The 20,757-nt window shown below is 48.1% G+C and overlaps 1 protein-coding gene across 2 annotated transcripts in view; it reads left to right on the top strand.

Annotated features, from left to right (window-relative positions):
• Positions 1-20,757, top strand: part of KLC2 (kinesin light chain 2) — a 310,347-nt gene that overhangs the window by 197,770 nt on the left and 91,820 nt on the right. The gene's annotated exons all lie outside the window — the stretch shown is intronic.

The raw sequence follows: 20,757 nt of genomic DNA, 5'->3' as shown, positions 1-20,757 counted from the left end.
ACAGGAGATGGGAAGAGAGGAGGGAGAGGAAAAAAAGGGAAAACAAGTACATGAATGATAAAGGGAGGAACAGGCAGAAATGTAATGCAGCCGGCATTTGTTGGGAAGACTACACATTCAAACAGGAGTGTAGTGCAGGCTTGGGGAAGTTGAGGGGTGCTTGAAATGGAGTTATGGGCTTACTGATAATTAGGACTTTCAGATGCTGTGCTGGGACCAATAAGTAATAAATAATGTTTTTGTTCCTCAGAGGGAACTTATCTGTACAGAGTGTTTGAAAAACATCTCCTTGCCTATTCTTTCCTTCTTCAAAAAGCCTTATTTAAATTATTGTTGACTCCTTGGGTCTCTGATACCCACAATATATGCATTTGCCAAATTGGAGAGTGGAGTCCATTGTTCTGTAGAAGACCCTGATGACCTTTTTCCTCATTTTGTATTTTCTGCAGATCATGGAACAGGTACTTAGAAACATTAGGTTTATTTTTGTCCAAGAAGCTATATAGGTTTACAAACCATTCTTTATCTGGATTTCTGCCTTGGCTTAGGCTGAGCCTCTACTTCTGCTGCTTCTCTGCCCCGGGCTGCTGAGACATCACTTGCTTGTAGAGATGACTTGCTTTATGAAGTCGTTTTACATAGCATAAAGTATTATAAAGTATTTTTTTACATTTCAGAAGACTTGGTGTAAATGACAACCCCCTCCCCAGCCTTCCTGTTGGTTTCACCAACCTCTAGTGTTTTCCCATCTCTGACAGTTATCACAATTTGCCCAACATGTAACAGCCCCCTAGTTGTGTTTACACCCTAATGCATACATTGTTTCTGGGGGACCAAGAGCTTTCTCTTTGCTATTAGTATCTTAGTTGCCTCCCAGACTGCCATTTAAACTACAGACCATGGCCTTAAGGAACACAGATTTTTTTCAAACCCATTATCCAGTAACCTACCTTAATGAATTCTGTCTGTTCTTCTGGGACACCTTTCAGACCACAGAAGGACTCAGTTCAAGGTATTAATCACCAGCTGGGCATCAAGGTATTTCCAGGGTAACTGATGAACCAGGTGCTTGTTTGTCCCAGTGCTGCTGTGGGAGCAGAGGCTGATGGGCCAGGTGTGAATATTGAATTATATAGACAGCAGCCTTCCCTCCTCCCTCAGTCTGTCGTGCGGTTCCTATTATGGTAATAAGACTGCGTGTTTAGGGTGGCAGCACCACCGAGTGTGGGAGACTGAGCAACTCCACACAGTTTGGAAGCTGTCAGCCTGACTTCTGGCTAGCCCGCAGTGCCTCACCCAACCCTCGGAAGGCGAAGGTGAGTTGTAGCAACCTAAACCTGCCACTCTGACTCTTCAGGGAAGTTGTGGAAACAGATCATATCCCTTTCGCTCAGTTATTCAGAGACTCACACATGCCAAGGCAGAACAACCTGGATTTCAATGCATTTATTGAATCAGTTGCATCCTGTAAAAAAAAATATGAACTGCAATAATAAGGCAGATGAAACATAGTACAGTAATCATCATTACAACCAGTGTAAAGAAGTCAAACAGCCCAACCATTTTGTATGATTCTAGTGAGCCTAGAGAGTCCTTTCCACATCCTATGGCTATGTTTGAGAGCATAGCAGTAGTAACCTTTCTGCCAGTCCAGATCTAAAGGAGTAACATGACCCCATACCTGAGTAGGATAGCAAGGGTCTTCCTGTTGTCTGGATGGCAGTCTCTCAGGCAGCCGAAGAGTCAGCGTCAGGATCAGCGAAGCGGTCGGTGGAATGGTGTATGTCCCAGGATGGCCATTACTGGAATGCCCCCCCCCTCACACACACAAGCTCATGTGGTGTTGACATAATAACTCATACTGAGTTCTAAGAACAGGCTTGACATACTAACGTGTCTAGAAAATGACGGTTGACTACTGGGTTCCTAGATTGGCACTACATGTTAGTATATCATGTACCATACATGACCGCTTTGTACAGGGCACAAAGTGCATTGTGTACAAATGATTGATAAAATGTGGTGCACAAACAACTATGTATTCTTTAAAAGAAGCAACTGATTAAAACATAAAAACAATAAGCTAAAAGCTGTCTGTGTTAAACAAAAAATATGAAATGAATAAAATGTATATGAATGTAAAAGACACAGGCTACGGGCCTAGTGCTAAAACGAGGGTGTCCAGCCTGGGTGCTAAAGAAATCATACAAGAAATGCTGATCATTGAAACGGCCTATCCAGCGGGTCCTGCACTTCTCTTCGATTTTCTTAGCTATGGGTCAGAGGAAATAGCAGTGGCTGCTGAGGCATTAAATACATAGTGATGGGATCAGAGGGATGATTGAGCCTTCAATTTTGCTTAAATTGTATTTGTAGCTCTTGACAGAGAATGCTTTTCTCTCATTTCCTGTCCTACTTAAGCTCAACCCACTTTGGGAAAGGGCAGGAGAAAGAAGAAAAAGATAGTAAGGAAAAGAGTGGAGAGATGGGAATACATGCATGGCAATTCACTTCACATGAAGGGACAATGTGGAGTTACAACTAGCATGGCAGTATGTGCTTCACATGATGTGTGGTAATGAGGGTGGTGATATAAGGGGGGGAGGTGTCCAATTGTAATGCCCCATCAGCATGTGTTTTACATACTTTGACCTCATATCTATATGTCAGACTTTAATGATAGTTACTGTTCATGTGCCCTTTAATAGCCCAACAAGCTTTTTGTGCTAGAAAAATATACTTTCAGTACTGATACCATTTAAAGCCATACCCAATCAGAAAACATGTATGCTGTGCTCAAATATTTCTGGGTGCTAATTAAACTTTTCGATTCTGCTGAAATATTCCAAGGTGCTACTAATAGCCCAATCATTAAAATGGTGGCTATGGGAAATGCAGCTTGCACATCGACAGCTGGCAAATATTAATGATTCAGATAAATAAGAAACAAGATCACAGCCGTAGGTTAGACCCAATGGATTTGTTTAAAACGTTTTCGTGAACATTTGCTGAACTCTGTGAAAACACCTTGCTATCAGAAGGTGTTTTCTTGAGGGATTGGAAAGGGCAGTCATTCGCAAGTAAGGATGATACAGTGGAAGCATACCAGAATATTGTGTTTGAAAAGTATTACCAAAGCCAGTTCTTAACAATTGGAGGTGCAGAAACAGTAACCTGGTAAGAGGTAGGTAACTTCTTTTTTTACCTATTTACGTTCCACTTGCTCAAGTAGTAGGTAGGCATCAAAGTTATGATACAGCCTCATGTTTACATTAAGTTTTGCTTCATGGAAACCCAGTTGGAATATTCAGGACTTTCTATGCACCATCTGGGTCACCAATAAGACTGTTTTGTAGATGCAAGTTCCTGTTAAACCAGGCACCCACTATATCTCTGGGGTATCTTCTCCTCTTGTTCTTTTTAGATTCCTTGAACGACAGACAATGGCCAAGTGATTCTTCTCCAGTAATTTCAGATACTCTAAAACCCTAGACATTGAAAGTGTCAATCTTAGTTCAACTAAAACCACACAGATCTGTCAATTTCACTGACTTGTCGCCGGCAGTTTTCATCTCTCGGGCTAGCATGCACAGCATGGCGACTTAAAGACATCATCTTTCTCACTAGAAATCCTTAATTGTTGCCTATATTTTTGTTGAGTTAGCAGTTTATTGAAGAGTAAGTGCTCTTCACTCACATGGATTAAGAGCCCATATGTCTCAAGCTATGGAAAGAAATATACCAATCTATGAGTCTCTCATTCCGGCAAACTACCATTATATCATTGTTGAGCTAAACGTACATACAACAGCAGACCATTGTTAAGGCCAGAGATCCTTTTTTCAGTATCAAAGGTTATGATTGATAGCATTGCATTTAACCACTCCTTTCATTTTAATTCATTGTGTTTTTTTTATTAGAAGTTTATTTAATGTGACATGGCTTCTAATTAATATATTTTTTCAAATGTAGTACACTGTACTCATTGCCTATTTTCAGAACTTACTGGGTTATTTGTATACATGTTTAAGGTAGCAGGGCACAGCGTGTATACTGTGAAAATGGCTATTGACTGCCTGCCAGGGAATAGTGCCATAGGTGAAAAATTCAATCAGTACCAATACGTAGGAAGCTGGCTCTGTATATACTATATCAAATTGAGATATAGGGTGCACAGCGCCAGGGGTTCCCCAGAGGCGTAACAGAGGCTAAAGTAGATAATACCAATGTTCTGTTTTGTGGTAGTGTGGTTGAGCAGTTACGCTTATCAGAGGGTAGTGCAAAGAATTTGTTGTAAACACACAGACAATAGAGGAAGCACACACTCAATGACTTAACTCTAGACCAATGGTTTTTATATAGCAAAAAAAAATTCTTAATTTATTTTTAGAACCACAAGATTCAAGTTGCAAGTAAGTACTTCAATAGTTTCGTATTTCACACATGTATAAACAGTACTTTGTTTGAAATCGGTAAGTTATACAGTTTCTGAATTATGGGCAATAATCTGTCTTAAAAATGGACACTTAGAAACAGTTCCTGGGGGGAAGAAATGTTAGTTCGATTTGTAGGTAAGTACAGAACTTACAGTTCCAGTCTCTGGGTTTTAAGAAGTTCACTGGTTGGGATTCAGGTTAACCCCAAACACCCACCACCAGCAACATGGGGCCGGCTGGGTGCCGAGGCCAAAGATGAGCAATTTTAATGTGGGCTCCTATGGAGACAGGGGGTACTCGGAATCAGGTCGGCCTGCAGGTAAGTTACAGCGACTCGAGGGACGTAAATCAGGGGGGATTAGAGGAGCACCGGAGGGGCCACATGTAGGCACCAAACACACACCCTCAGCAGCACAGGAGTGGCCGGGTGCAAACAGGACGTCCAGTTTCCAATGCTGGTCTATGAGGGGACCCCAGGGGTCACATAGAGGCTGCAGGTGAGGTTCAGGGGAGTGTCTCGGACACACCACCTGGTGGACAGGGAGGAGGGCCACCCGCTGAACGTTGCTGCACCAGAGGTCGGGTTCTCCAAGACCTGGGAGCTGCGGGTGCAGTGTGTCTTTAGGCGTCGGAAACCTTCGTCTAGAGCTTCACAGTCAGGGGAGTCCTCGGGATTCCCTCTGCAGGCGTTGTCTCGGAGGGTTGGAGAGCAGCACCTGGGGTCCTCTCTAGCTGGGTGGGCCACCTTGACACAGGCAGTGGGCATTGGGTGCAGAGTGATCAGGACTCACGCATTCGGAGTGAGGCTGGAGTCCTTAGTTGTTGGTTTTTCTTGGACAGGGCGGCTGTCCTCGGGTGTTCTTGGTCCTTCTCGTTGCAGGGCAGTCCTTTGGAGCTGAGCAGAGGTCGCCGGACCTACTGGACGTGTCACTGTTCTTTTGCAGGTTCTTTGAAGCAGGAGACAAGCCGTTAGGGCTGGGGCCAAAGCAGTTTTCGTCTTCCTTCTTCTCTGTTGGGGGTGTCAGCTAAGCAGTCCTCCTTCTTGTCAGGTTGCCAGGAATCTGACGACTTGGTTACAGTGTGTTTTAGGGGTCAGAGGGCAGTAGCGCCTGGCTACTGTCCTTAAAGGTGGCTACACCCTCCTTCTGCCCACTCCCTTTGAGGAGGGCGTCACAAACCTAATCCTATTGGTTCCTGTCTTCCAAACGAAGATGGAGGATTCTGCAGGGAGGGGGGTCACCTCAGCTCTGGACACCTTAGGGGTGGTCCTGGCTGAAGTGGTCACTCCTCCTTGTTTTTCTTAACTTGCCGAACTTGCTGCCAAAAGTGGGGCTTTGTCGGGGGTGGGCATCTCCACTAGCTGGAGTGCCCTGGGGCACTGTAACACGAGGCCCGAGCCTTTGAGGCTCCCTGCCAGGTGTTACAGTTCATGCCGGGGAGAGTTGTGAAACCGAGTAGGCTTTGTTTGGCCTCAGAAAGCACAGAGGCCCTCACCTCATGGGGTCAGAAACCTGTCTGCTAGTAGCAGGCTGGTATAGACCAGTCAGTCCTACACTAGAGGATTGTATAAAATAATGGGGGCATCTCTAAGATGCCCTCTGTGTGCATTTTTTTTATAAATCCCACACTGACAGTGGGGGTTTATTGTGCTGAGAAGTTGGATACCAAACTTCCCAATATTTAGTGAAGCTATTATGGAACTGCGGAGTTTGTAATTACCACACTGCACTTACAATGTCTAAGATTGAACTTAGACACTGTAGGGGCATATTGCTCATGCAGCTATGCCCTCAACTGTGGTATAGTGCAACCTGCCTTAGGGCTGTAAGGCCTGCTAGAGGGGTGACTTACCTATGCCATGGGCAGTGTTTTGTGGGCATGGCATCCTGAGGGGGATGCCATGTCGACGTTGCCTTTTTCTCCCCACCGACATACACAATCTGCAATGTCAGGGTGCATGTGTTTGGTGAGGGGTCCCTTAGGGACCTTTCCTGGCCACAGGGTCCTTAGTACTACTGGTACCTTTTACAAGGGACTTATCAGTGTGCCAATTGTGGAACCAATGGTACATATTTAGGGAAAGAACACTGGTGCTGGTACTCGGTTAGCAGGATCGCAGCACACTCTGTCAAGTCAACATCAATATCAGGCAAAAAGTGGGGGATGGGGGGTAACTGCAACAAGTGCCAGTTTCCTACACAATATTTCTAGCATTCTACTTTTTTTTTTATTACTTTACATTTTTATCCTCTAGTATGGAACCCACTTAACTTGACGCCCTCGAGACTCGTTCAGTTCCCCTATGTGAGCAGGCTGTCTTTGGAGCCATAGGTGCCTGACACTTATTTCTAAGCTGGTCAAAAAATCTTGGGTTGTATGTATTAAGTATTTCCCGCGTGGTGCTGGGGTGTGGGATTTTGCATAAGTGTAAAGTTTGCAAAGTGGGCGTAGAGATCCAGGGAAAAGTGTCACTAGGGGTGACCCTAATCATATTATCCCTTCACGGTTTGTAGGGCTCTAGTTGCAGCAGTTGTTCACACCATCTATTAGCTATCTTTTCACTTCTTTCTCTTCCTTTCTGCTCATTCCTCACTCTTAACTCTTCAGTTATCAACTTATTTTCTTCCGCTCACTATTCCTTGTAATTGCTTTCCTATTTTCCCTCTTTCCATTCTTTAATTTCTTAATATTATGACTTCCTTTTTGTTATTTCACTCTTTTCTTTTGTTTTTTAAGTATCTTGCCCTCTGTTCTTTAGAAACATTTTTGTTCATTTTCCTTTTAGGATAAAAAAAATGGAGTAAACAAAACCATAAAAATGCTCAAAGTTCTCATAACTGCAGTACAGAAAAAGCATGAAGAATACATAACTGTTATCAGTTGTGCTTCAGGGCATCACATTTCTACAGTGTGATGTTTTGTGATTTAGCCTTTGCCACCCCATTACCACTCTGTCTTTCTACTTTGTATCGCCAATGGCATTCTTGTTCGCCCAACACATTCAGACTCCAGACATTCCCTGAAGCCTAATGTGTGGGTCCAAGACATTCTTTTATTTACTAGGATAACCTCACCTTCTTATTTTAAACTCTGTTTTTATTAAAGTTTCAAAGTTCAGAGACATATTCATTATTGTTACAATAACATGCAATTTGGTAGTATAAGGATACAGTTGTGAAGTAGGATGCTAGCACATCTAGCGTCATTGGTCCATGTCAGTCCCATATCTGACGAGCTCATACATTTCTGCATCATGTCAGTTGTGCAGTGACAACTTGTAATGGACAATTCCAGTAAATAGCAACGTCCCCCTCCCACTTAAGCACACCATGATTTAGCCCACTACGGTTGTAATTGCCCCCTTCCGGAGATCTAATCAGCCCTACTCTCCCACGCCTACCCTGCTGGTTGCCTATGTACGTGGTCCTGTGTGATGTGTGTGCAGTCGCTTCCATAACTATCTCCTCCCCATGTCACTCCCCATCCAGCCCTTGGGAGCCCTTGCCAGCTGCTATGTCCTCGCCCCCCTGTTAACTGTTGGAGCATATCCGCCCAGTCCCTGAGGTCTTCGTCCACCATCGAACCGACACTGGCCACCTAGTGGATTGCCACCCGTCATCTAGCCAGCAGGTGACCCAGTTTTGTGAATTTATGTTGTTCGTCTTCTGGGGATTAGGCAGAGTATGCATTGTTGGATCATGAGTTTAATGTCCACTGCGTCTCCCCTTCAGTTTCTCTGCCACTTACTCCTAGTACATGAGTTTGAACCTGGCATTACTTTCTGAACCTCCTGAACATGTACACAGACCAACGTCAATGCTGCCGTTGTTAGCGGGGTTTTCATGTTGGTATTCCTTTCCACTTGTGCCTTGAACTGCGGTGTTGATGAGTCAGCTGCCACTGCCTGATTTAATCTGCCCATTTATCGTCTCCCTTGTCCCCCCACCTACATTATCTCCAGCCTCTGGGACACCAGTGGAGCCTTTGGAAAGTCTGTCCAGATCTCCCTGGAAGTACGATCCAGCTTTGCCAAATGCAGGAACTGTCCTGCTGCAAACCTGAAGCTCCCCCTGGCCTCCTTGAATTTGATTAACATATTTGCGGGATAGAGGTCCCCCAACTAAAGGCAGCCCCCAGCTGTCCAGTCTCGTAGTGTCATTAATGCGATACCTGTAGAAACAGTTGCAACCAGCCCAACAGGAGGGATCTGCTAAATGGTGGGTGGTGTAGGACCTGGCAAATCAACCCGTCACACACTGCCGCAACCTGACACTCCACCTCTTGCACACTGGCCAGTTTTCTGTGGCCACTCATGAGACATATCAGTAACTTCTTCAGCTCCACCAAGCCCCTCTGCAGATGCTTCTCCCAGTTAGGCTCTGTTGCACACCACTTCACCGCATGCTGCAGTTGTGATGCCATATAGTAAAGTTCTAAGTTCAGGAGTGTAGGAGATGGATGTGGTGTAGGGGTGATAGAGGACACAAACACTGAGGTTAACTACCCTTTATAGGGGTTTACGTGCTTTTTATTGTTCTTGGCGGTAGATAAGGGGGAGAATAACTCTAGAACAGTCTGTGAGTAACCGGTGTTTCTGAGTTCTGTTTTCCTTTCCTTTTCTCCCCTCTCTGGTCTCTATCCGTCTCAGGTGGGTTGCTTATTCTTTTCCCTTCCTTTTTCTTCCAGGTGGCGTGTTCCGGTATCTTGGCGGCAGGTTTCCTTGTCCAGCCACGACCCTCCTGGGCCGTGGCAGGCTGTCGCGTCCTCCGTCTCCTCTCGGGGTGGCTCTTCCGTCCCTTCCTCCGTCTCTCCTCTCGAGTATTCCGGGTTGGCGCTTCTCTCCGTCTCTTCTCTCGGGGCGTCTGGCTCTCCGTTTCTCCTCGTCTCACTCTTTTCCGCCGTCTCTCTCTCGGGCTCCGTTTCGCGTCCGGAAGAGCCGAGCAATCTTGTCCCGCCGTGCCCTTCTTCACTTTCGGCAACCCGGAACTCCGGGGCCGACTTCCGCCTCCTTCCCGACGCGTCTCCATGACGACGGGGTTGCCGATCTGGCGAGGCGTTCGGAGAGCGCCATGATTGGGTTTCCTCCGGCGCTCTCCTACACACCCCTTCCCACGATCGGGACTGGTATAGGCCCGAGGAGTCAGGGCAGCGGGAGAGGAAGTCTGCGGGACATTGGCGAGCCCCAGGGATATGGCGGATCTGAAAAGTAAAGGGTTGCAGTTCAAGGAACCAGCGGAGTACTCTGGAATTGGTGTCTTTATGGGAAGCCAACCATGTCAAAGGCGCATCATCGGTGAAGAGGATGAATGGGCGTCCCAGGAGGTAATACTGCAAACATTCGATTGCCCATTTAATGGCCAAACATTCCTTTTCTATAGTGGGGTAGTTCGTTTCCCTAGGCAATAGCTTCCTACTGATGTAGACTATTGGATGCTCATGTCCCTGGCGGTCAGGTTGTGCCAACACGGCTCCTAACCCGACATTGGATGCGTCCGTAAAAAGATGGAAGGGCTTGGCAAAATCGGGACAACGTAATACTGGTTCGGTTGTAAGGGCTTCCTTGAGCCATTGGAATCCCTGAAGTTGGGAGGGGGAAAAAGGAGGTAGGACCGTCGGATATTGTTTTTTTAGGAGGTCTGTAAGGGGGGCTGTGATAGTAGAGTATTGAGGGATGAACCTTCGATAGTATCCAACCAGCCCCAGAAAGGAGCGAAGTTCCTTCTTGGTGGTAGGGAGGGGAATATGTCGAATGGTGGCTACTTTATCCTTTTGGGGACTCAAGAGCCCATTCCCAATAACGTAACCTAGGTAGGCTATCTGGGTCTGCCCTAGTATACATTTTTTTGGATTGGCGGTAAGCCCGGCCGCGGATAGTGCGGAGAACACTTTATCCAGGTGAAGTAGGTGGGTAGACCAGGTAGAACTAAAAATAACAATATCATCCAGATATGCGGCTGTAAAATCATGGTAGGGTCTTAGTAGTTGATCCATTAGTCGTTGGAACGTTGCTGGGGCACCATGAAGCCCGAAAGGGAGCACCGTGAATTGATATAGGCCTGAAGGGGATACGAACGCCGTTTTTTCCTTGTCCGAGGGTGCTAAGGGGATCTGCCAATACCCCTTTGTCAGATCAATAGTGGTCATATATCGGGCTTGCCCTATCTTCTCCAGGACTTCATCTACCCGAGGAATGGGGTATGTATCAAAAAGGGATATCTCATTGAGCTTCCGGAAGTCAATGCAGAAGCGGATAGAGCCATCCGGCTTCGGCACTATGACAATCGGAGAACACCATGGGCTGGTAGAGGTTTCAATAACTCCTAAACGCAACATTTTATCGACTTCCTCTTCTATGAGGGTTTTCCTTGCCTCGGGAATTCAATAAGGTCGTTGTCGTACTACTTTTCCTTCCGGGGTTCTAATGTGATGCTGGACCAGTGCTGTTTTCCCCGGTAGTTCAGAAAAAAAATAGGCATGACGGTGGACTAATTCCGTCATTTGTCGGGTCTCTATCTCGGAAAGGGACTCACTGATTTTGGGGAGCTGTTGGGGGTCATACAGTGAGGTGGGGCACAATTCTAACCCTAAAGGTTGAGCTGGCGTGATCAGACACCCCCTCGCTAATGCTAAGTTATTGCTAGCGGGTTCTTCCCATTTCTTTAATAGGTTAATGTGGTAAATCTGGGTTCGCCTTGGATTATCTCTTAATTCTAATAAATAGGTAACGGGGGTAACTCTTTTTATGATTTTGTATGGTCCCTGCCATTTGGCAATTAATTTGTGCTCTGAGGTGGGCCTGAGGATTAACACTTTGTCGTTGGGTTGTAAGATCCTGAGTTTGGTACCCTGGTCATAGTAAGTCTTTTGGTTATTTTGGGCTTCTGTTAGATGCTGCCTTACGTCCTCCCATACTGATTGGAGTTGGGTTTTTAAATTATGGACATAGTCTAGGATAGGACGTTCTTCGTTCTCCTCCTCCTCCCAAAGTTCCACTGCCATATCTAGAAGGTTTCTTGGTTGCCTCCCGAATACCAGTTCAAACGGGCTATGCCCAGTGGAGGATTGTTCATGTGTCCTTATCGCGTACAATACTAGGGGAAGCTTCTGATCCCAGTCCTTACCTGTCTCATTCACCACTTTCCTTAAAAGGGTTTTTATGGTGCGATTATACAGTTCGACCAATCCATCCGTTTGGGGATGGTAGACGGATGTTTTTATCTGCTGAACCCCTAGGGATGTACAGATTTGTTTCATCATTCCTGAGATGAATGGGGTTCCCTGGTCCGTAAGGACTTCTTCGGGAAATCCTACCCGGGAAAAGAAAGATATCATAGCTTGTGCTACGTTTTTCGTAGTGGTGCTGGAAAGGGGAATGGCCTCGGGGTACCTACTTGCGTAGTCTACGAGCACGAGAATGTGGGTATGCCCTTTTCTAGACGGTAACAGAGGACCAACTATGTCCATACCGACCCGCTTGAATGGTATATCAATCAGAGGTAGGGGTTGCAACGGTGCTTTACGGAGCGTTCCTGGCTCCACAAGTTGGCACTTAGGACATTGAGCGCAGTACCTTCTGATATGGGCATATACTCCCGGCCAGTAAAACCGCCTGAGTAAGTATTCTTCTGTTTTTTCCCTGCCACAATGTCCTCCCCCTGGTTGGTTGTGGGCTAGGAAGAGTATCTGGGTTCGGTAGGATTCGGGAACGACGAGCTGTCTTTTCTCCCCATTTGTTTTGGTGGTGACCCTATATAACAGATCTTTTGAGGTCAAGAAGTAAGGACCTACCTCTCCGGTTGAGGCGGTTTTAGCATTTTTCCAAGCATGTTTTAAGGTGGGATCCTCGTGTTGACTCATTCTAAACGATGTGGGGGCTGCGTCTAGGAGGGCCATGACCCCTTCTTTGTTTTGTTGGTCCTGTTGCCAGGCGTATTTCTGTTTCTCCGTTCTCCTCTCCTTTCGTGTTAGCTTCCGTCTAGTGGGATGGCTAGGTATAGCATCATCTCGGAATGGCGCGTCACCCCACCAGTTGTCCACTGGGTTTTTCTGTCTGGTCCTGTCTAAGAGGTCGTCGAACCTTTGATAGTCCGTTCCTATTACACATTCCTCTATCAGGTTGTCCATAAGCCCCACAGGCAGACTGTCTATATGTCCGTCCCAGCCTATGTTTATGTTGAGAAGCGGATACTGGGCTCGATCCCCATGAACACAGCATATCGTAACCCATTGGTCCTCAGGGGGTGGTATCTGGTGAATCAAACTACGTCGGACTACTGACTGACTACACCCGGAGTCAATTAAGGCCATAACAAGTTTTCCGTTGACCATCAGGGGGTACTTAAAGGACACACTACTCTTTCCTAGGCATAATACTCTGCCTCTAGTCATGCCTATCTCCATTGGTTCTATACCCTCCTGCTTTCTGGGACATCCACGAGCGATATGGCCCCACTCCCCACAGTTAAAACATTGGGGTTGCTGCATCGGACTTCTCTCCGGGTTTCTAGGTAGGCCGGTCTCTTCGGTTGCTCGTCGTGTGTGGAATTGAGTAGGGGGTATTGGTGGTTTCCCCATGGGGCGGACGGGTTGTGGTTTACCCTCTCCTGATCTGTGATAAGCACAAGCTAGATCAACCGCTGTCTCAGTGTCTATATTGGGGTGTTGTCGGATCCAGTGTCGGGTATGGGGCGGTAGGGAATCTAGATACTGCTCCAGAATAATCGCCTTAATTATGTCCTCACGTTCCGCTCCTAGTGGTCCTAGCCACTTCAACCCTAGATCCTTCACCCGATAATAGTATGTCCGAGGGTCTTCATGGGGTCCCCATCTTACTTTCCGGAACCTAGTTCTATAGTATTCGACATCATGTCCGACTCGTTCCAAAATACTCTTCTTTATCTCGGCATATGGGGTGACACCTCCCGGGTTTGCGGCCTGATAAGCGGATTGGAGGGTTCCTGTCAGGAGGGGAGCTATATACTGACCCCACCGCTCTGCCGGCCATTGAGCACTGGAAGCGACTCTCTCAAAGTTCGTAAAAAACGAGTCAGGGTCTTCTCCTTCTTGGTATTTTTGTAGGACTGAACTGGGCACATTGGGATGCACCTTACTTGCGGCTATAGTGTCAGTCAGCTTTTGTATGGCAGTCTCATGAACTAGCTGATTATTGGCCATAATGGTGGCCTGGCTTTTCAATGCCGACTGTAGGGCCTCCCTATCCTCCTTGGCCTCTCGTTGCTGGGCTTCCCAGACTAGCTGGAGATGGCGCTGCCCTTCAGCCAACTGCTTAATCATTTCTTCCATGCTGGACTTGTCCTCCATTATCCCGTATCCGTCCAAAATCCCACTTCTGACACCACTGTAGGAGATGGATGTGGTGTAGGGGTGATAGAGGACACAAACACTGAGGTTAACTACCCTTTATAGGGGTTTACGTGCTTTTTATTGTTCTTGGCGGTAGATAAGGGGGAGAATAACTCTAGAACAGTCTGTGAGTAACCAGTGTTTCTGAGTTCTGTTTTCCTTTCCTTTTCTCCCCTCTCTGGTCTCTATCCGTCTCAGGTGGGTTGCTTATTCTTTTCCCTTCCTTTTTCTTCCAGGTGGCGTGTTCCGGTATCTTGGCGGCAGGTTTCCTTGTCCAGCCACGACCCTCCTGGGCCGTGGCAGGCTGTCGCGTCCTCCGTCTCCTCTCGGGGTGGCTCTTCCGTCCCTTCCTCCGTCTCTCCTCTCGAGTATTCCGGGTTGGCGCTTCTCTCCGTCTCTTCTCTCGGGGCGTCTGGCTCTCCGTTTCTCCTCGTCTCACTCTTTTCCGCCGTCTCTCTCTCGGGCTCCGTTTCGCGTCCGGAAGAGCCGAGCAATCTTGTCCCGCCGTGCCCTTCTTCACTTTCGGCAACCCGGAACTCTGGGGCCGACTTCCGCCTCCTTCCCGACGCGTCTCCATGACGACGGGGTTGCCGATCTTGCGAGGCGTTCGAAGAGCGCCATGATTGGGTTTCCTCCGGCGCTCTCCTACAAGGAGGCACAGCAATTTCAGTACCTCCAGTCTGACCCTCTGTCGATCTCCAGCCCATACTAGGGATATTAAGAGTTTGTAGAGGTCCCGCAATCTTCCAGCAGGGGATTGGGTGCAATGTATTTTGGAGTACATAGAGGCATCATGGCAACAAACCATTTTGGCCAGGGCTACACGCCTGATTATGGAGAGGGAGAGCAAATTCCAAAAGTCGATAGAATCGTGAAGCCTCCTCACTATCCTTTCCATGTTGTGCTGGTGGTCCTGGGACACGTCCGTCATCACCCAGACACCAAGATAGTGGAATGTGCCTCGTTCCTAGGGGATCCCCATCGGGGCCAGTGCGCTTTCAACGGCACCGGTCAGGGCCGCACAGGAGTACAGAACCGTCTTCTGCCTGTTTACCTGTAGGCCAGTCACTTCCTGTGGCCAGTTCCTGGAACTGGATTGGGAGAGACTCCCTGCATTGGCCAGGTAGGGCAGCATGCCGTCCGTGTACATGGACACCAGATGCATCATCTCACCCACCCTCATAACCCATGGGTGCAGGGTGTGATGCAGCCTTATAGCCAAAGGCTCCACAGTGAAGTCAAACAGCAGCATAGACACGGGGCATCCATGACTCGTGCCTCGCTCAATAGACAATTTGAGGAATTATAGTCCAAAACCTGTCTTGGTCAGGACCTCAAACATATGCTCAGCTGAAGTTATCAAGGTTCTTCTCTAAGTCTAAGGCTACGAGTGCCCCGTATCAATTGGCTTTTTGTGTGGCATATAGGATGTGTCTGAGGAGCCACAGGTTCATCATTGTGCTCCACCTGATGAACCCACACTAGTCCTCATGCACTAACGCCCCTACCTTTGGAAGCAATCTTACACTATGACTATGATGGCTTCCCTCATGGTGGCAGGGAGACTGTGGATTGTGCCATGTTCCAGGTAAGGACAGCATCACCGATGATACACCTTGTTCCAAGCTGAGATGCACCAGTCTATATGTTGGTACCAGTGCTTTATAGTCAGCAGTTCTGGGCTTTTCCTTGGCCTATCCATAGGTTTGACTCTTTCAGCAAGTATTAATCTTAGGTCTCCTATTTATTTACCATTTAAGGAGGTGGCTTGAGGAGGGCTCATCTCTGCATATGCCAGTACATACGTTGCTCCAATTTGTGTGATGCCAAGCAGTGTGTTTAGGCATTCACTCAACCTTACAAGTACTCTTCATCTGGCGAATGTCCAAATAGGGTAGAAGAAATTTCATGTCTTTCAGTCACAACTTTTTAAGTTTTCCACATAATCTTAAGTGATTCCAGTGTAGAACAACCTATGAATATTTTGAAATACACTACTCTGAAGGCTACTTCCCTTATATACTGAAGCGCCTTGCCACAGTATGATCCTCCCTTCCCCCCCATATCCACCACTTGGTGTGTTTTCAGCTTGTTCAGGTGTTCAGTACATTATGTACCAGGGTTTTACAGATCAGGAAACGAGCATCTATAAATAGAAGAAACACCCATGCAATTACTTAACTCCAGTCCAATAGGATTTTATATAGAAAAATATGTTTTGTTAATTTATTTCTAGAACCACAAGATTCAGTTTGCAGGTAAGTACATAAAATCAAAGGTCATTCGTACAGGTATAATCAGGACTTTGAATGGAATCAACAATGTATACAGTTTTCTTTAAAATGACAAAAAGCTGTTTTAAAAGTGAAACCTTTCAATTTTCAACAGTCCCTGGGGGAGAAAAAGATAGTACAGTTTTACAGGTAAGTATTCAACTTACAGTTCCTATCTCTGGGTTTTAGGTAGTTTGTCGTTGGAGGTTCAGGTTAACCACAAACAAAGTAGGCATCAAACACACACCCTCAGCAGCATTAGGGCGGCCGGGTGCAGGGTCCAAACAGAGTGTCGGGTGTCTAATGCAACTCTATTGGGGGACCCCGGGGATCACTCTGTGGCTGCAGACAAGGTCCAGGGGGGATTCTCAGGCAAACCACCGGCTGGGTAGGGAAGACGACCACCTGCTGGTCAATGCTGCACTGGGGGTCATGTTCTCCGTAGCTGGTGGTCAGAGGGGTCCTTTGGATTCCCTCTGCAGGCATTGTCGTGGAGGTTTGGAGGGGTCAACCCAGGGTGGGCCGTGGCTCCCAATTGTCTGGGGACCCTTTCTTGCTGGGTGGACCACCTGGATAAGGGCTGTGGAAGTCGGGTGCACAGGGGTCAGGACTTACGCATCTGGAGTGAGGTGGGAGTCCTTAGTTGTAGGTTTCTTTTTGACATAGCCGCTGTCTTCGGGAGTTCTTGGTCCTTTTGGGTCAAGGGCAGTCCTCTGGAGTTGGCAGAGGTCTCTGGGCCTGCTGGACGCGTCGCTGGTCTTTTTGCAGGTTCTCCGAAGCAGGAGATAGTCCAGTAGGGCTGAGGCCAAAGCAGTTGTCCTCTTCCTTCTTCTCTGCTGGGGGTTTCAGCTTAGCAGTCCTTCTTGTAGGACGCGAGGCATCTGGTGAGCTGGCTTCAGGGAGGCCCTTAAATTCTAGATTTAGGGGCATGTTGGGGGGTCAGAGGGCAGTTGCCAATGGCTAATGTCCCTGAGGGTGGCTACACCCTCTTTGTGACCACGACCTTTGGGGAGGGGGCACATCCCTATCTCTATTGGTCCCTGTCCTCCAAACCAAGATGGAGGATTCTGCAGGGGGGGCGGGGTCTCCTCAGCTCTGGACACCTTAGGGGTGGTCCTGGCTGGGGTGGTCACTCCTCCCTGTTTTCCCTAATTTTCCTGCCGGACTTGCTGCCAAAAGTGTGGCTTTGTCCGGTGGGCGGGCATCTCCACTAGCTGCAATGCCCTGGGGCACGGTGATCTGAGGCTTGAGCCTTTGAGGCTCTTTGCCATGTGTTACAGTTCCTGCAGGGGGAGGTGTGGAACACCTCCACCCAGGACAGGCTTTGTTTCTGACCACAGAGTGCACAAAGGCACTCACCCCATGTGGTCAGAAACTTGTCTGAAAGTGGCAGGCTGGCACAGATCGGTCAGTCCTGCACTAGCAATTGGGCTAACATACAGGGGCATCTCTAAGGTTCCCTCTGCATGCAATTTTCAATAAATCCCACACTGGTATCAGTGTGGGTTTATTGTGCTGAGAAGTTTGATACCACACTTCCCAGTATTCAGTGAAGCCATTATGGTGCTGTGGAGTTCGTAATGACAAACTCCCAGACCATATACTCAATATGGCTAAACTGCACTTACAATGTCTAAGAATGGACTTAGACACTGTAGGGGCATATTGTTCATACAGCTATGCCCTCACCTAAGGTGCAGCCTGTCTTAGGGCTGTAGGGTCTGCTAGATGGGTGACTTACCTGTGCCACAGGCAGTGATTTGTGGGCATGGCACCCTGAGAGGGGTATCAGGTCGACTTTGCCTTTTTCTCCCCACCAGCACACACAAGCTGCAAGGCAATGTGCATGGGCTGAGTGAGGGGTCCCCCAGGGTGGCATAATACATGCTGCAGCCCTTAGAGACCTTCCCTGGCTACATGGCCCTTGGTACCATGGGTTCCTTTTACAAGGGACGTAACTGTGTGCCAGGGCTGTGCCAACTGTGGAAACAAAGGTACAGTTCTAGGGAAAGAACACTGGTGCTGGGGCCTGGTTAGCAAGGTCCCAGCACACATTCAATCAGAGTTGGCATCAACACTAGGCAAAAAGTGGGGGGAGTAACCATGCCAACAGTGGCACGTTCCTACAGCTACCTTCTACGCCCTTGCGTGTGGCTATGTAAACCGCTAATCCAGTGTAGGAAGGTAGCCTCTTTCTAGCCTTGTTACCCCCACTTTTTGCCTGTTTGTGATTATATGTCAGGGTGTTTTTACTGTCTCACTGGGATCCTGCTAGCCAGGGCCCATTGCTCATAGTGAAAACCCTATGTTGTCAGTGTGTTTGATATGTGTCACTGGGATCCTGCTAGCCTGGACCCCAGTGCTCATAAGTTTGTGGCCTATATGTGTTCCCTGTCTGGTGCCTAACTGTATTACTGAGGCTCTGATAACCAGAACCTCAGTGTTTATGCTCTCTCTGCTTTTTAAAATTGTCTCTGCAGGCTAGTGACTAATTTGACCAATTCTCATTGACACACTGGCACACCCTTATAATTCCCTTGTATATGGTACCTAGGTACCCAGGGTATTGGGTTCTAGGAGATACCTATGGGCTGCAGCATTTCTTTTGCCACCCATAGGGAGCGCAGACAATTCTTACACAGGATTGCCACTGCAGCCTGAGTGAAAAAACGTCCACGTTATTTCACAGCCATTTTCACTGCACATAAGTAACTTATAAGTCACCTATATGTCTAACCCTTCCTTGGTGAAGGTTAGGTGCCAAGTTACTTAGTGTGTGGGCACCCTGGCACTAGCCAAGGTGCCCCCACATTGTTCAGGGCAAATTCCCCGAACTTTGTGAGGGCGGGGACACCATTACACGTGTGAACTACACATAGGTCACTACCTATGTGTAGTGTCACAATGGTACCTCCGAACATGGCCATGTAACATGTCTAAGATCATGAAAGTGTCACCCCAATACCATTCTGGTATTGGGAGGACAATTCCATGATCCCCAGGTTCTCTAGCACAGAACCTGGGTACTGCCAAACTGCCTTTCCGGGGTTTCCACTGCAGCTGCTGCTGCTGCCAACCCCTCAGACAGGTTTCTGCCCTCCTGGGGTCTGGGCAGCCCAGTCCCAGGAAGGCAAAACAAAGGATTTCCTCTGAGAGAGGGTGTTACACCCTCTCCCTTTGGAAATAGGTGTGAAGGGCTGGGGGAGGAGTAGCCTCCCCCAGCCTCTAGAAATTCTTTCATGTGCACAGATGGTGCTTATCTCTGCATAAGCCAGTCTACACCGGTTCAGGGATCCCTCAGCCCTGCTTTGGCACGAAACTGAACAAAGGAAAGGGGAGTGACCACTCCCCTGAGCTGCACCTCCCAGGGGAGGTGCCCAGAGCTCCTCCAGTGTGTCCCAGACCTCTGCCATCTTGGATTCAGAGGTGTTGGGGCACAATGGACTGCTCCGAGTGGCCAGTGCCAGCAGGTGACGTCAGAGACCCCTACTGATAGGTGCTTGACCTCTCTTGGTAGCCAAACCTCCTTTCTTGGTAGTCAAACCTCCTTTTCTGGCTATTTAGGGTCTCTCCTCTAGGCTATTCCTCAGATAATGAATGCAAGAGCTCACCAGAGTTCCTCTGCACTTCCCTCTTCAACTTCTGCCAAGGATCGACAGCTGACTGCTCCAGGACGCCTGCAAAACCGCAACAAAGTAGTAAGACGACTACCAGCAACATTGTAGCGCCTCATCCTGCCGGCTTTCTCAACTGTTTCCGGGTGGTGCATGCTCTGAGGGCTGTCTGCCTTCACCCTGCACTGGAAGCCAAGAAGAAATCTCCCGTGGGTCGATGGAATCTTCCCCCTGCCAACGCAGGCACCAAACCTCTGTATCACCGGTCCTCTGGGTCCCCTCTCATCCTGACGAGTGTGGTCCCTGGAACACAGGAGCTGGGTCCAAGTGTCTCCCACAGTCCAGTTGCTCTTCTGTCCAAATTTGGTGGAGGTAAGTCCTTGCCTCCCCACGCCAGACAGCAAACCTGTGTACTTCGTGATTTGCAGCTGCTCCGGCTTCTGTGCACTTTTCCAAGGATTCCTTTGTGCACAGCCTAGCCTGGGTCCCCAGCACTCCGTCCTGCAGTGCTCAACCCGCTGAGTTGGACTCCGACATCGTGGGACCCTCCTTTTGTGACTCTTGAGTTCACAGATCTTCTAAGAGCCTGTTCCAGTACTTCTGCGGGTGCTGCCTGCTTCTGTGGGGGCTCTCTGAGTTGCTGAGTGCGCCCTCTGTCTCCTCCTCCAAGGGGCAACATCCTGGTCCTTTCTGGTCCCCAGCCGCACCCAAAAACCTCTACCGCGACTCTTGCAGCTGGCAAGGCTTGTTTGCGGTATTTCTGCGTGGAAACACTTCTGCAACCTCCAGCACGCCATGGGACATCTTCCATGCAAAGGAGAAGTTCCTAGCCCTTTTCGTTGTTGCAGAATCTTTGGCTTCTTCCACCCGAAGGCAGCCCTTTTGCACTTTCAACCGGGGTTTTCTGGGCTCCTGCTCCCCCCGGACACTATCGTGACTCTTGGACTTGGTCCCCTTCGTTTTCAGGTCCAGGAATCCGTCTTCAGTGTTTTGCTGGTGCTTGTGGTTCTTACAGAATCCCCCTATCACAACTATTCTGTCTTTCTGGGGTAGTAGGGTAAGTTTACTCCT

The sequence above is a fragment of the Pleurodeles waltl genome, chromosome 9 (genome assembly GCF_031143425.1).
Source record: "Pleurodeles waltl isolate 20211129_DDA chromosome 9, aPleWal1.hap1.20221129, whole genome shotgun sequence".
Lineage (NCBI taxonomy): Eukaryota > Metazoa > Chordata > Amphibia > Caudata > Salamandridae > Pleurodeles > Pleurodeles waltl.
This window is presented reverse-complemented; position numbering and strand designations above follow the sequence as displayed.